Here is a 15,485-nt window from a genome sequence, read left to right as displayed (position 1 = left end):
TCTCAAGAATGGACAAAGGCAGTTCCACACCCCTATCTTATGCCTTTTTATTACAGGGAAGAAGCTTGGCTTCAGACAAAGATAAACCTTTAGCACTTATTTGGGATATTCTAAAGTATCCTCCATTTCCTTCTTAATGGAATGAGATGTGATACAGCAAAATTGGCAGGCCAAAGTTTCTCATATTACCAAGAATGCAAAAACAGAAAGAAAGAAAAATAACATCCATTAGGCAGCACAGTAAAACTTTATTTTTTTGTTAAGAGAGACCAATTTTTAAATGTGGGTAAAAAGTAGAGCTATGTGCATCAAGGCTTTTGACCCACTCAATCATGTTCCACTATTCATTATGGTTGCCTCTTCTCACTAATTGGGCAACCACATAAACAAAGCAGTCTCTTGAAAGATGAGGACGTCTTTCAGATATTGCAGTATGTAATCAAGATGGCTAAAATCAAGAGTTTCAGGACTGCAGAGGAAATCTGCCAGTACACTCTTATGCACGCCTACTCAGAAGTATGATCAAATAAGTCCAATAGGCCTTACTCCCAAGTATTCGAGTTTAGGACCACAGAGTGTGGGGTGTTTAAACAGAATTTAGCTGCCAGGTTGTGACCCTTGCAAATACGTCTGGAACAATTACTGGCCTACAAAACGAGGGAAGCCCCCCACCACATATAACTTACAACAGCTGGCTATGGCACATGAATAGCCAGACAGAGAAGAACCACCACTTTTGCAAAAGAAAAAAAGCTCTGGTCACCTGGAAGAGTTTCTCAGCCACTAAATTGCCTCTAGAGCAGTAGATCTTCATACGTTCCCAGACTGCAACTTCCACCATCCATGGCCACTGCTCACGTTGGCTGGGGTTGATGGAACCAGTGTTAGAAACTGAGATATGAAAGCTAGGAGCTAAATGGCACCGTAAACCGAGGTTATGGGCGCAACCACGGTATGTCTGGGCGCGCTTTTTTATAGCAAGAATACAAAGCTGAAAATGAATGAACTTCAGCTAAAATCTTGTGTTCATTTTTCATGGGGTCAAATCCTTCCCCTTCCCACCCCCCTAATATTCTTAAGAGGGTCTCTTCTCCAGTCTTCAGAGAGTAGCTACAAGTGGGGAGGCAGAAAAAGGTCCTCCTTTCCTTCCACTCTGCAGTTTTAATCTGAAATCTTAGGCGTGGTACTGTGCTCATAGCTCAGAAACTGCTCGCATTAACAAAATTCCCTGTGGCAAAGCAGCCTAGAACAATGGGAGTTTCGAACGCTGGATGGAAGTTGGAGTCCATCAATCTCTGGAGGACCACAACTTCTCCATCCCTGATTGGCAGTAACGCAAAACTGACTGCATATCACAGCCTTGTTGAGTCCCCTCCACCCTCACTAAACTGTCGATGTAAATTCTTCAGCCAGCCAGCTAGCCCTGAAACTGCCGCTGGTTTCCTTCGCGCGCTCCGCCTTCGCCCTCTAAGAGGCTGCCTAGGCAGAGGCAACGCGAGGCTGGCTCCCCAAACGACGGCAGGGTCCCGTCTGAGAAAGGGAGGGAGGCGCTTCCCGTTGTCAACTTTTCCACACGTCCTCAAGCCGTGCGGGAACAAACAAAGGGAGTCCGGCTCGAGTTGAGACGCGGCGGGGATTTGTTTTGGAGGAAGCCACAACTTTCCCCAGAGAGAGAAAGAGATGCAGGCGGTGGCTCCACGCAGGAAGCCGGCGAGGACAGAGCGCGGCGGGGAAGGCGACTAACGGCTCGCTCCTGGTCTCCTGCAGAGGCGCATAAGCACCAGGCTCCTGGCTTGGCGCGTCCGGAGCTGCCAGACGGGGCAACTCTCCGGAGCCACGTTTTTCCCTCCGCCTTCCTTTCTAGTCCGGTTCTGGCCCCAAAGGGGGCAGGATCCTACTCTGGGGACGGAAAGACTAGGGTGTGAGCAGGAGGCGAGTATTGGACGGCGCCCCAAATCCATCCCGAGGTATGAAACCCTGATCCAACACCCTCGCATAGGTGCCAACTGCCTGGGGCCCTGGGTGCCCGAGCACCCACAAAATTCCCCATGAAGGGGCCGAGCACCCACAAATTTCGGTGCCAGGGTCATGCACGCTGCATGGCCACACAGCAACTCCCCGAAGCCACGTTTCCTCCGCAGGATCCTACTCTGGGGAAGGAAAGACCTCAAATCCACCCCGAGGCATTCCAGCGCGCGCCTGGACGGACCCCGATCCACACACCCCTCCCCACTGCTTGGAGAGTCTCCCCGCTATTTCCCCATCGCCGCCTGGAGGCGGCTCTACCCTCCATCCCCAATCCCCAATTCCATTTCCAAAGGCTGAAGGAAAAAGAGAGGGCGCTCCAGGGGAAAGGGGCGCGCCGTGGCGGCTCCATCCTCGCTCACCTCGGTGGGGACAGAGATCGTGGCGGGGACGGATCACGGGCGGGGGGCGGTGGCGTCCTCTTCCTCCATTGCCGAGCACGGCGGCGGCGGTGGCGCTGCCGATGCTCCCCACCAGGATCCGCGCCGAGAGTGCCGAGGCCGCTGTCCCCGCGCGTCCCTCCTCCGTCTCCTCCTCCTCCTCCAACAGCCGCTCTCTCCGCCCACTGCTGCTGCCGCGGGCCGCCACCTCCGGGCCGCGCCCTGCTCCGACGCCGGCGCGCGCACGTGGCTCCCCCCAGCCAGCGGGCTGGCGCGCAAGGAGGGAGAGGGGTAGGCAGCGAGGGTACGCCGAGACACCCCCTGGCTTAGCCCCATGTCTTCTACTTTGGCAATCACTTGTACCTGAGTAAGCCGCGAAATTAAAAGACGCCTGCTTCTTGGGAGAAAAGCAATGACAAACCTAGACAGCATCTTAAAAAGTAGAGACAACCTTGCCAACAAATGTCCGTATAGTAAAAGCTATGGTTTTCCCAGCAGTGATGTATGGAAGTGAGATCTGGATAGTGTTCTACCAGCATGAGTTTGACCAAACTGCGGGAGGCAGTGGAAGTGCCTGGCGTGCTCTGGTCCATGAAGAGTCACGAAGAGTCGGACACGACTAAACAAAAAAAAAAACAAAGATTGTGTTCCATGGACACGGTCTTAACTGTGAGTCCTAAGTGATTGTGGAGGCCAATTCTGGACCCGCACGTCCTTCCACAGTGGGGACATTGGTTTCTGGGCAGGAGTTGATCAAGGTGTGGATTTGCCAAACATGCCTTCCTCTTAGCACGTTTCTCCCTTTCGTCCTGAGTTTGTGCTTCTTCAGAGTCCATGACACTTTTGGTATAGGCTGTCCTCCAACTGGAGAGCTCTCAGGCCAGCGTTTCCCAATTGTCCTGTTTATATTACTTTTTTTTTTTTTTACATTTACCTTGAGAGAGTCTTTAAACCTCTTTTGTTGACCACCAGCATTACACTCTCCAATTTTTAGTTCGGAATAGAATAGTTGCTTTGGAAGAGGATAATCAGGCATCCGCACAACATGACCAGTCCAACAAAGTTTATGTTGAAGAATCAATGCTTTGACACTGGTGATCTTTGCTTCTTCCGGTACACTGGCATTAGTTCGCCTGCCTTCGGAAGTGATGTGTTCATTTTTTTGGAGACACTGTTGGTGGAATCTTTTGAGGAGTCAAGAACAGGACTGGAGTTGAAGTTTAGATTGGATCATTTCTGCTAAGCCATGGTTTAATGTGACATGGTTTTTGTTTTGTTTTTTTTATCAAAAACCAAAATGCTACAATCTGAAAAAGTATGACTAGGAGCATGGAAAGTACTCAATTAACTGAGGTTCTGGTGGGTATTTTTTTACTCATGGTTTCCCAAAAAAAGATCAACAACTTTAAGGGGCGATCTAAAAAAAGCTAAGCAATTTTTTGCCCCCCTCAAATAAATAAATCCTGGCTACGCCCATGACTAGGACAGACTCCCAGTGGCATGGAAATGCTCTTGCACTCTTCTTGCCTGTGATACTTACTTTTTTGTGGTTTCAGCAGCACTTCATATCATGCCTCTCTTAAAATCTCCACCCACTCATACACAAACCAAAAGCTTAACTGGGACATATTTTAAAAAGGCCATTGACTTAAACATATTTCAGATTGGAGCCTACTTCTCCATATTATATAAAATGAATTTATGGAATAGTCCAAATGCCCACCAATAATGGTTCTCTAGGTCTTGATTGATTTCAAAATTGAATAAATAAAATCCAATTTTCCCCAAGGTTATCTGAGATTTCTTCCTCCCTATAAATGTTTATAGATGGTGATGTTATTCATTCAACCTAACATGCCACACTTTCCTTCTCCATAAACTAACAGATGGCAAGAACAGTTTTCCATGCTGGTAAGTAGTGAACATACATGTGATCGTCACAATTTGTTCTCTTTTTACTTGTCCTTTTCTTTCCGCCCAAAGCATGGAGTCCACTTCATCAGATACATAAAGTGTCTATCCTTAATTGGTGGGTATATATCTATTTGGGGTGGGTGGGGAGTATGAGCAGCCAGGCCAAATGGTGATGGAACTACAGAAATTACATTCTGTTACAAATCAGTTAAGTCACTCTTCAGAGGAATAGCCTTAGCAGTCACCCTAATACTGCTAAGTAACTTAACACCTGCAGTGTGACAAGAAGCCGTAATATCTTTATTCATGCCCCAGAGACAAATAAAATCCCTTGATACATTTTAACTCAGCAGTTTCACACTGGAATATCCCTTTGAAATTCCACAGTAAGAGAAGGGCAACTTTAGGTCAGCTCCAGAGTATCTTGGGAGAGGGAAATGTTCCAATGTCAATGTTCTGGCAAGAGGGGAAATCTGTGCATGCCTTTGCCGTGTTCTGAAAATATATATAATCTGTGCGAGTCTTTCATTTATAGCCCTTTCATCACTGCTTCTGCAATTCATCAAGCAAAAGATTTTGTCCGTGCTTTGATAAATGGGGAGATTCGGCATTAAACTGAAAAAAGTTAATCCCCATAATCTTAAAAAGATCTTAAGCTTTGAAATAAGTAATCTCCTTTTAGAGAACAAATCCCGTATTTCAAAGTCACATGTAAATATTGCCTTAGGATTGCATATTTGCTACAACGCTCCATGTATTTCCACCATTTTCCAGTGTTTCTAGATCATGGCCAAATGAACAATATTATTTTGTTCTTCTTTATTTTACGTATAATTTACCTGTGTTGCAAATCAATACAAAGAAAACATATCCAGTCTTTTGGACCCATAATTCAATGGATTATTTTGGTCATTTGCTGAAGTTAGCTCCCTGTACAGCACGTCCTTGGGGATCCTGCCATCTTTCATTCTGTGGACGTAAGCAAGCCAGTGTAGACATTGCTGAGACAGGAGTGCACACAACCTGGGAATGTGGGCCTGGAAGAGCACATCTTTGTTTGAGACTGTCCTGTCATGTGATGCCCTGAATCTTCCTGATGCAGTTCATGTAGAAGGCATGGAGGCATTGCTCCTGGTGGTTGGAAGTTGCCCATGACTCACTTCCATAAAGCAGCATGCTCATCACGCAAGCCTGGTAGACCTTCATCTTGGTATCCCATACCATTTTGGAGAGGTGAGCCATGGCAGCCTTGCCAATATGCTTGTCCAGCTCAGTGTCAATGGGGAGGTTGCTGGTTATGGTGGAAACCAGGTAGACAAAATTGTCTGACATGAACACACTTCAGTGCCAATCACCTGCTGACAGTAAAGTCCAGCTGGTGCCAGTGGCCTGACCTTAGATGCCTCCAGGACACTCGGTGTTTCGCCTTGATAGAGAAGAACATGCTCATGATGCAAAGGCTGCAATACAAGCACAGGTCAAGCAGCCTTTGTGCATATGAGCATTCATAAAACCCGGACAAATTCTGAAATTCTGAAAACTCGGGGAGAAACTGGATGTGATGTGGAAGATCTGGGATAGGCTTGCTTGATGCAGCTATTCTAGGCTGTATCAACAGAAGTATCGTATCCAGATGAATGGAAGTAATGGTACCACTCTATTCTGCCTTGGTCAGACCACACCTGGAATACTCTGTCCAGTTCTGACCACCACAGTTTAAGAAGGATGTTGACAAGCTGGAACATGTGCAGAGGAGGGCAACCAAGATGATCAAGGGGTCTGGATACTAAGCCTTATAGGGAGCGCTTGAAGGAGCTGGGTATGTTTAGCCGGGAAAAGAGGAGTCTGAGAGGATATATGATAGCCATCTGTGGTGTAGTGGTTAAGAGCAGTTGACTCGTAATCTGGGGAACCGGGTTCGCGTCCCCGCTCCTCCACATGCAGCTGCTGGGTGACCTTGGGCTAGTCACACTTCTCTGAAGTCTCTCAGCCCCACTCACCTCACAGAGTGTTTGTTGTGGGGGAGGAAGGGAAAGGAGAATGTTAACTGCTTTGAGACTCCTTAGGGTAGTGATAAAGTGGGATATCAAATCCAAACTCTTCTTCTTCTTAAGGGATGTCACGTAGAAGAGCAAGCATGGTTGTTTTCTCCTTCTCTTGAGGGTAGGACTTGAGGCAATGGCTTCAAGTTACAAAAAAGGAGATTCCGACTAAACATTTGAAAAAACTTTCTGACAGAACTGTTTGGCAGTGGAACAGATTCCAATGAGAAGTGGTGGACTGTCCTTCCTTGGAGGTTTTTAAGCAGAGGTTGGATGGTCATCTGTCATGGATGCTTTAGCTGAGATTCCCGCATTGCAGGAGGTTGGACTGGATGATTCCGTGATTCTATGATGCATATTTTGTGTGTTTTTTAAAAATATTGGGGGAGGGTGTAATTTGATTGTGGACATTGTGCTGAGGAGAGGATTAATCCTTCCCATATTTCTCTGATCAAAACCACTCCTCCCACCCCCACTGCCATTAGCAGTGCAGGAGGGGGGAAAGATACCCACAGGGTACCAGTCTTTTGCCCCCCACTTTCCAATTATCCCTCTATATTTGCCTTACTCCCTCTCTTCTCACACATGCACGCATACCCCTATTCTCTGTGGCATGCATTTCACAGCATGGCTATTCCAAGTAGCCTTATGACGTGATATTCCTTCATCTCAACTCCATGCCCTCAAGAGACTGCTTTGATCTTCTTAGCAGTCCCTGCACTGAAGAATGAAAGACACTGTATTTATTCAGCTGCTCAATTAAAGCAACAACACCACACAAAATTCTCAGGATAAACTGAGGAGCTTTAATGATCTCGTCTGGTACACAAGAAGGAACATGAGAAGACCAGTTCAGCCAAAGTTCAGGAGAATGGGAACTTCTTTCCCCAATCTTCCACACACAATAGTTCTTTCCGGTTGGGCAAGGGTATTTACAAATGCCATTGGAGCAATGCTCTTTTTTTAATGTGAGCCGAAGCAAACCAGGTCAGAGTCAGGGAGCATGTCAAGGGACTCAGCTATACAGCTGCAAATATAATATTTTAAGTACATTATACAAATGGAGCTGGTGAGCTAATGGCAAATTCCATATGTTTTTTTTAAAGTTTTTTTTTAAATATATGCACTTTCACAGTGTTTTTTTTTTTATATATGTGTAGATTCAGCCAAGGATAGGGAATGGGTGAGCCTTCGAGATGTTGTTGGACTCCGAACTCCTATCAGCTCCAGCCAGCACTGCTAGTATTAGTGACAGACATGCTCAGACACTGGTTCTGAGACTGTTTGCAACATTTTGTATGTGTATGCTTGACTGCAAAATTCTGTGGGGATATACTCGTAGGATGCAAATTCTTTTCTGAGGGTGGTTGGAGAATATAAACTTTAAAAGCCTTGTTTCCCCTCAATGTTCAGAGAAACTTGCCTGCATCAATAATTCTGGAACATGGACTGTGTTTCAAATATGAACTTTTATCATTTAAAGTAAATTTTGGAAGTGCCATTCCTCCTGCCCGTTCTCATGCCATTTGAAATCAGTTAGATTTCACATTAAACAAAACAATGTTTACAAACTATGCAGAGGTTTTTTTTTAGCTCGCTTGCGAATATAGGGGAATGGCAGTTCATCAGACATCTGGTAGAATGGTTATCCGAGAAACTGAAGCAAGCTTTTAAAAACAGGAGTATGCCTTGAGATGGTGTGTTTTATTTCTAAAGCCCCAGAAGTATGCTTGGCAGGGTACATATAAGTACATTTGGATATGTTTTGCTACAGATGGAAAGTTAGCGTGCCAGCGATCCCATCATCCCTGACTTTTGGCCCTGTTGGCTGAAGTTGATGGAAGCTACATCCAAAAACATCCGGAGGGCAGCAGTTACCATGTGGAAAGTTTTTGGTGTAATAGTGCATTCAGTAATGTAAAAGGTAATGTAATGTAAAAGGTAAAGGATCCCTGGACGGTTAAGTCCAGTCAAAGGAGACTATGGGGTTGCGGCGCTCATATCGCTTTCAGGTCGAGGGAGCCGGCATTTATCCTCAGACAGCTGTCCGGGTCATGTGGCCAGCATGACTAAACCGCTTCTGGTGCAACAGGACACCATGACGGAAACCTGAGCGCACAGAAACACCATTTACCTTCCCGCTGGAGTGGTACCTATTTATCTACTTGCACTGGTGTGCTTTCGAACTGCTAGGTTGGCAGGAGCTGGGACAGAACAACTGTACCCTGTTGCAGGGGTTTGAACCGGCAACCTTCTGATTGGCAAGCCCAAGAGGCTCAGTGGTTTAGACCACAGCACCACTTGTAATCAGTAATGTAATCCCCTGGTTGCCCCCTGTATTCCAAATAGGTGTAGTCCAAAAGAATTGACTACAGGCTTTCTTTAAATGTAAACCCCACTGTTGGTACATCGAAAGTAGACTTTGTGCTTCTCCTGTTGATGTATTTTGGTGTGATGGGAAAAAAAGGAAGAAAACATACGGTGTTATGTTTAGACAGCGTCAATTTTATCAGGAATGTGAAATGGGAATTCCCCCCCCCCCCCAGATTTCCAGAATCTCAGGTAGACCATAGACAAACAAGTCGTTTCATTTCTGATTCCTTTCTGACACCAGGGTGGAAGGATAGTTCGGTTTACACAGTTTGGCCTAACCAATTGCATTTTAGGCCCTTAGACAATCAACACAGATGTGAACTATGAAAACCAGGACCATATGGTGGATTAAATTAAAATTTGTATTTCAACCTACATTAAATGTGATGTAAATTTCAGGAAAAGACTGCATTTTGCAAAAGAAAGTTGATAAGGAGGGGATCTTAACATTATTGCTAAGATGACTACACTGTACTAGTTAGTAAGAGTTTGCAAAAATTCTAAGCTACTATGTGTGCGTGTGTGTATATATATATATATATGTGTGTGTGTGTGTGTGAAAATGTGATTATATGTATATTCTTCTAGAAAAAAGGGTGCTGCTACTCACCATGAAGTTGCTATAGTAAGTGTCAAACTTTTAATCAGTGCTTTTCTTCTAGAAAAAAAGGTGCCAGTACTGTGTACTCGCAGAAAAAAACCACTGTATGTAACCTTAAAGAGATAATCATACTCTGGAATGGTGCTGGACTTGGATGAAGTGTGGAAACTCAGTCCAACTGGACTGATTTCATATTCATCTAGAATTAGTCATATCTTGTAAAATCGTGTAGTGTTTTTTAGCAGAAGGGACCTTGAAGTGAGAAAGCTGTCTTCACACACATGCCCAATGCAAAAAAAGAAGAAGTCAAGTATTACAAAACAGAGTATGTTCATTCAGTGGCGTAGCGTGGGTTGTTAGCACCCGGGGCAAGGCAAGTAATTTGCACCCCCTAACCCGTGGATTTGCGCCCCCTAACCCTAACCCCCAGATGTTGTGGCTGGTGCGGCCGGCCCCCCCTGCACCCCCCACGCTACGCCACTGTGTTCATTTAGGTCTTTGAGTACAGCAGCATGACTTTCCCAAATCCTGCTAATGTGTCAATAGATGGAACCAGAGAGCAATAGATGGAACCAGAAATTTTCTCTCAAGCCCTTGAATAAATAACTATAGCTTGAAGCAAGTATTAGGAACTGAGCATCAGTAAAATTCATATTTTCAGTTCAGATTCAAAGTTCTCTTCATTTCAAAGACCCTGGTTTACAGTGAAAACTTTTAGCAGAGCGATTTTGACAAAACCCTGCTGAGTGAAACAAGTGAAGCTTTGGTATCCAGAAAAAAAGAAGAAACAGAAGCACACCTTTCAAATGATTTAAACATGGTGCTGTTTGCATGTAATGCTAAGCCAAACCATGGTTTATACAAACTGGATTTCTGGAGCAAAGATCATGGCCACGGTGCCTCTACCCTACTGCTCTCATGCTACCCAGGCCCAAGCCATGGTTTAGCTTAGTGTTACGTCTTAACCCAAGCTTAATGTTAGTCTCACTCTAGACAAACTATGAGCTGTAGAAAAGGTTTTCTCTAGCACTATGTGCAAACAGAGCCTTAAGAATAAAAGTTATCTGTCAAGTTTTTAAACAAATTATAAGAATATCTAGAACACTGCACATACCTTTGAAAGATTATCAGTTTGTGGGAAGGGGGAGGAGAAAAAAGAGATTAGGGGGCTGTTGTAAAAGTGCAGAGGCTAAAATACAGAATAAGAGATCTACACCATTATTAAGAATTTAAGAAGTTTCTTTTTGGATGAGGCTGAAGGCCCGTCTAATCCAGCCTCCTCTTCCCAGTGGCCAACCAGATTCCAAAGGGATTCTTATCAACTGCCATTCTGAGGCATCCTGGCTCCGATTCTTAGATCTTGGTGTTTTTGATTAAATGACATAAGCTTTCCTCAAGAAAAGATTGGTCTGCCAATGCTGGTGGCATCTTGCCTGGGCTTTCCTATCAAAAGCAACGAAGATCAGACTATGCTAAAGTAATCACCTCTAGTTATATTTTGTCAAATGCAAAAGCTCCGGTATCAAATCACAACTCAAGATTTCTAGCCCACTGAAAAGCTTGGGGAAAGTAGCAGTTGTGGCTTCTAAAAATGGATAATATAGAATGTGTTAAAATTTGCTTTCCCACCTAGCTGCCACTCCACAGCAACCCAGACCAAAGCTGAGCAGAGACTGGCCGTTGACATTTCTGCACAGAGAATCTGCCAAACACGGAGGGAGAAGATTTTAACGCATGCCTGCACCAGAGACCATTTTGTTCTCTGCACACACTCCCCTCCTCCTCAAGTAGGTTGTGGAAGTTTGGTCCCTATTTCTACACTTCTTTCAGAAAACATATGATAGCATATATATGCTGATCACTGATTTGTTTGGCTGTGAGTGGGGAACCGTTTCCCCTCAAATTTGGAAGTCATTCTCTGCCAGCCACTGGACATTATGTAATATTATTGTGGAAAAACTTTGTTAAGAGTTTATTCAAGAGTGCACTCTCAGTAGCTGCTGAAGATTATAATATGGCACAAGAGAGCTTATTATGCCCCAATCGTTAAATGCTTTATGGTAGTCAAAGCCACCATGCAGAATTCACCTTAACATAAAGTTGGTCCAGACTGCTAACTTACGTTTTGATGCTGAAAATTTTAAGACCTTGCACAGAGCTGGATTTATTTATACATGCCTTTTTAAAAGCTTCTGCAAAGCTGGTAAAATTCATATTTTTTTAAATGTAGTTTTCTATTGCACTGGTATACTTCCACATTCTGCATTAAGACAAGCCTTCCAAGACATTAGAGCCCGAGGCCTGAGGGGACAGTTGCTATACCAAGTAACCAAATATTTTTTCCATTTTTTGGACAGCAGCTATAAAAGCAGTTGGCAGTAGTTATATAGAATGTTTGAATTTTTCCCCATGGGAAAGTAAATAAAAATTAAAATCTAAGCATTTAATATTTTAAAAATGTGAGTATATATTTTTAAATTGTATCAGACTGGTGTTTAGCTATTAAAAGCTGCTAATATTTTAATTCTTTCATACTAGATAAGTAGCTTACTAAGTCAGCACTTACATCTTATAGGTGAATTAATACATATGCATAATTTCCTTCCATTTAAATTAAAGGGAACAAAAGAAAAATGACTACCTTTGGGTTAAGTGGGGCTCAGTTTTTAATGCTAGCCAGGCGTCACTAAATCCTGACCCATTTTTAATGAAGAAAAAATTAAGATGACACAAATACAGGATTGAGCGTAGACAACTTAATAGAATTTTATTCAAATATTTTTTTCAACAGAAATTGCCAGTATATGCAAGACCATATTTAAACATTCCCTCTCTACCCCCCAGCAGCATTACAGTGAAACAAACTGAAAAGCCATTGTGTATAAAATAAATGCTATATACAAATATGGGTTGTGGTTAACATAGCTTGTCCTATAATTAGGAAGGTGATTTAGCTTGCTGAAATTCTCTTCAATGCAATATATTAAGTATGAAGATGGGAAACAAAGCAGTTTTCAAAAATACTCACAGTTCAGCTCTGCCATCTGAAGTGTGAGGTCAGAATACAGAAAGGAAACAAAAGGCACACTGTGGCATGCAATAAGGCCAGAATTACCAGCCTTTAGATTTCTTGCTCTTTGTGAAAAATGTTTTGCAAAAAGATTAAAATAAGACATTGATCAAACATACTTTTTAAATTCTTATGCTCGTGTTATTTAATTCTGAGTTAGTCCGTATTTAGGCAAATGATCACGCCCTCATACCTGTACGGCCATAGCCTTTTAAAGAGATCTTCACCTTTCCGAGTCAATGTTATCCATGCTTTCTTTAATAGCCCTTTTCTGGTCTCACTGGTTTTTTAGAAATACAGCACAGAAGACTTTTTTTGATGTTACTACTACGCATTTCAAAATGCCCCCAAAAGGGGTGCCAACATGGTACCTTCCAGCCCAGCCAGCTTAATTGTCAGTGATGATAGGAGTGGTAGTCACGAGCAGCTGGAGGGAACTACATCAGCTACCCCTGTGTTGGATGATAAAATAATCCGAGTGGAGGGAATGTTCAAGAAATCAAGGCCATTCTTAAGTCCATGCACTACTAAAAAGGTGGACCAACACATGATATAGTTAAAATGCAGAGTGTCAGTAATCTCTACAAGTGTGTTCTCAGCAATGCCCAGTTGGTTTTTTGTTTGATTTTTTTTGTTCAAAAAGCAGGTCTTTAAAGTGGAAACAACAACTTCCTTTTAAAAATAAACAAAGGTGTCCATCAATTTCTGAAACTTTAAAATTTTTAATATTTTTGTGAATGTTTTATAACTCTTAACACAGTTATAACACATACACAACACATATACAACAATGTCAAGACTTTAAAAGTTTCAGAACAGAGTTCTGGCCACAGTGATTTAAACCATTCTGGTGTCACTGTACACCAACATTAATGACATCTATTTGTGAGATGACTGTTGGCAAGCACAAGTCAGAAGCTGAGTAGGACCAGAACAGAGCTGGAAAGAAGTAAAAGATGACAGAGGCAAAAATGAGTACACTGTAGCTGATTTTGTGATGGGTGAACAAGGTAACATGAAGGCCAAAAAGCTAATTATGTCCACAATCTTTTCCTAGTACAAATTCCTCAACAGCAGCCACTCTCTCATTGCCATGTTGTTCCAGGTTTGTATCTTTTACATGACAGGAAAGAGCCCCATCTGGGTAGATTCTGAAACATCTAGACTTTGTTGCCCAATGTAGTCCTATGCATTAAGCATATTTGTGTTCCGTTATGTAACAAAACTTAATTTGAATATTAGAAACCAAACGTGAAACATGTTTCTTGGCATGCAGATGTGAAAAGTACCCCAAATTATTAATAAATTGCACCTTGGGGTGAAAACAACCCGGGAGAATTGGACCTGTATCAGACCTGTATCAGATCCATGAAAAAACACAAAGCTTATTTTTTTTTGTTCCCTGAGAGCTATTAAAAAAGGTCTTTGGAATGTAATTATTGTGATGGACTGATGTCAACATGGTAAGATACTACTGGAGAGATTAACTTAGTTTTGTGGCATTAAGATAAAGTAAGCTATTTTTAAAAAGGAGCAAAGTAAAAAAAAAAATAGTCAATATAAAATAGTTACACAAGCACTTTTCTGATATCATGCAGCCTGATCTACAAAATCAGCATATGGAATGCTACATTATGTGGCAGAATAAGATACATTTTCTCTGAATGCATGCTAACAAGTTCACAACATAAACAGGGGAGGCAAAAAAGATGAAGATGATGTCTCAGCAGCATTGAAGTAGATGCCATACCCAAATGCAGTTGGAGCCAGGCATGAAGGGTGTGGCCTGAGGGTGTGCCCTGGGTCAGTTTTTTTGGAGGGCATATTTAGGCACCCTTCCACCTGGAGGGCAGCTGAGAAGGACACAACATACCATACCATTTGGGTATGGTATCTACTTCAATGCTGCTGAGACATCATCATCAAATTTTTTTGCCTCCCCTGTTTATGGTGTAAACTTGTTAGCATGCATTCAGAGAAAATGTACCTTATTCTGCCACATAATGTAGCTTTCCATATGCTGCTTTTGTGAGATCAGGTTGAATGATATCAGAAAGCTCCACCACTGCAGTCATGCTTAGAATATTGAAATCAGTGAGATTTCAATTAATCTGATTAATTTAACCCTTATTCATACACAAAGAATGGTATGTTACAGCAGTTTTCCAAAGCACATGACAGGCTGAATCCAACCTACGATAGTTGTACATCTTTCATCTTTAGTGACTTACATAAAGAATTACATAAAGAATTATCTTACTCTCAGATTATCTGGGAGTGTTCATATTACCATATTTTTCGCTCTATAGGGTGCACCGGACCATAGGGCGCACCTAGGTTTTTTTTTTGGGGGGGGGGATAAAGGGGGAAAAATATTTCCCCCTTCCAGCCCCAAAGAGCAAAGAAGCCAAGACAGCCAGTGGGATCCATCCCGCTCGCTGTCTTGGCTTCCTTTTTAGCAACAGGGCTGGGGTGGGGGAAGCCCGAGCTTCCCCCGATCCCAGCCCCCAAAATGGGTCCGGGAGCGGGGGTGAGGTTGCACGCAACCTCGCCTTCGCTCCCGGAGATTGCTGCTATCCACAAGTCTTCTGAGCCCAGCGGGAACTCCCACCGGGCTCTGGAGGCTTGTGGATAGCTGCCCAAAGCCCGGGGTGCACAGCGCTGCGCTCCCCGGGCTTCGGGCTGCTATCCACAAGCCTTGGGAGCCTGGCGGGCACTCCCGCCGCGCTCCGAAGGCTTGCGGATAGCTTCCTGAAGCATGGAGAGCGAGAGGGGTCGGAGCACACTGGCCCCTCTCGCTCTCCAGGCTTCAGCGAAAGTCAGCATTAGCTCCATAGGACGCACACACATTTCCCCTTCATTTTTGGAGGGGAAAAAGTGCGTCCTATAGAGCGAAAAATACGGTATACCTTTCTTTATGTAAGTCACTAAAGAAGATGAAAGATGTACAACTATACAATCAATAAGACTTAAATTAGTCATGTGCTTTGGAAAACTGCTGTAACATACCATTCTTTGTGTATGAATAAGGGATGAATTGATGTTGCCCAAACATTTTTAAGGTTAGAGTTGGATTATTA

General features: G+C 43.4%; 2 protein-coding genes across 3 annotated transcripts in view; one reads left to right on the top strand and one right to left on the bottom strand.

Moving 5' to 3' along the window:
* Window positions 1-2,562, bottom strand: part of LRRC8C (leucine rich repeat containing 8 VRAC subunit C) — a 36,209-nt gene extending 33,647 nt beyond the window's left edge. For both annotated transcript variants that reach the window (XM_081865859.1, XM_081865858.1), the window contains exon 1: window positions 2,388-2,562. The gene's annotated coding sequence lies outside the window, so the exon portion shown is untranslated. The remainder of the gene's footprint in view (window positions 1-2,387) is intronic.
* The window catches only part of KYAT3 (kynurenine aminotransferase 3), a 340,414-nt gene that overhangs the window by 276,958 nt on the left and 47,971 nt on the right, over window positions 1-15,485 (top strand). The gene's annotated exons all lie outside the window — the stretch shown is intronic.

This window comes from Podarcis erhardii (genome assembly GCF_964252035.2).
Source record: "Podarcis erhardii genome assembly, chromosome: 6".
NCBI classification, from domain to species: domain Eukaryota; kingdom Metazoa; phylum Chordata; class Lepidosauria; order Squamata; family Lacertidae; genus Podarcis; species Podarcis erhardii.
Note: the sequence above shows the minus strand (reverse complement) of the source record. Positions and strands in the feature narration are given on the sequence as shown.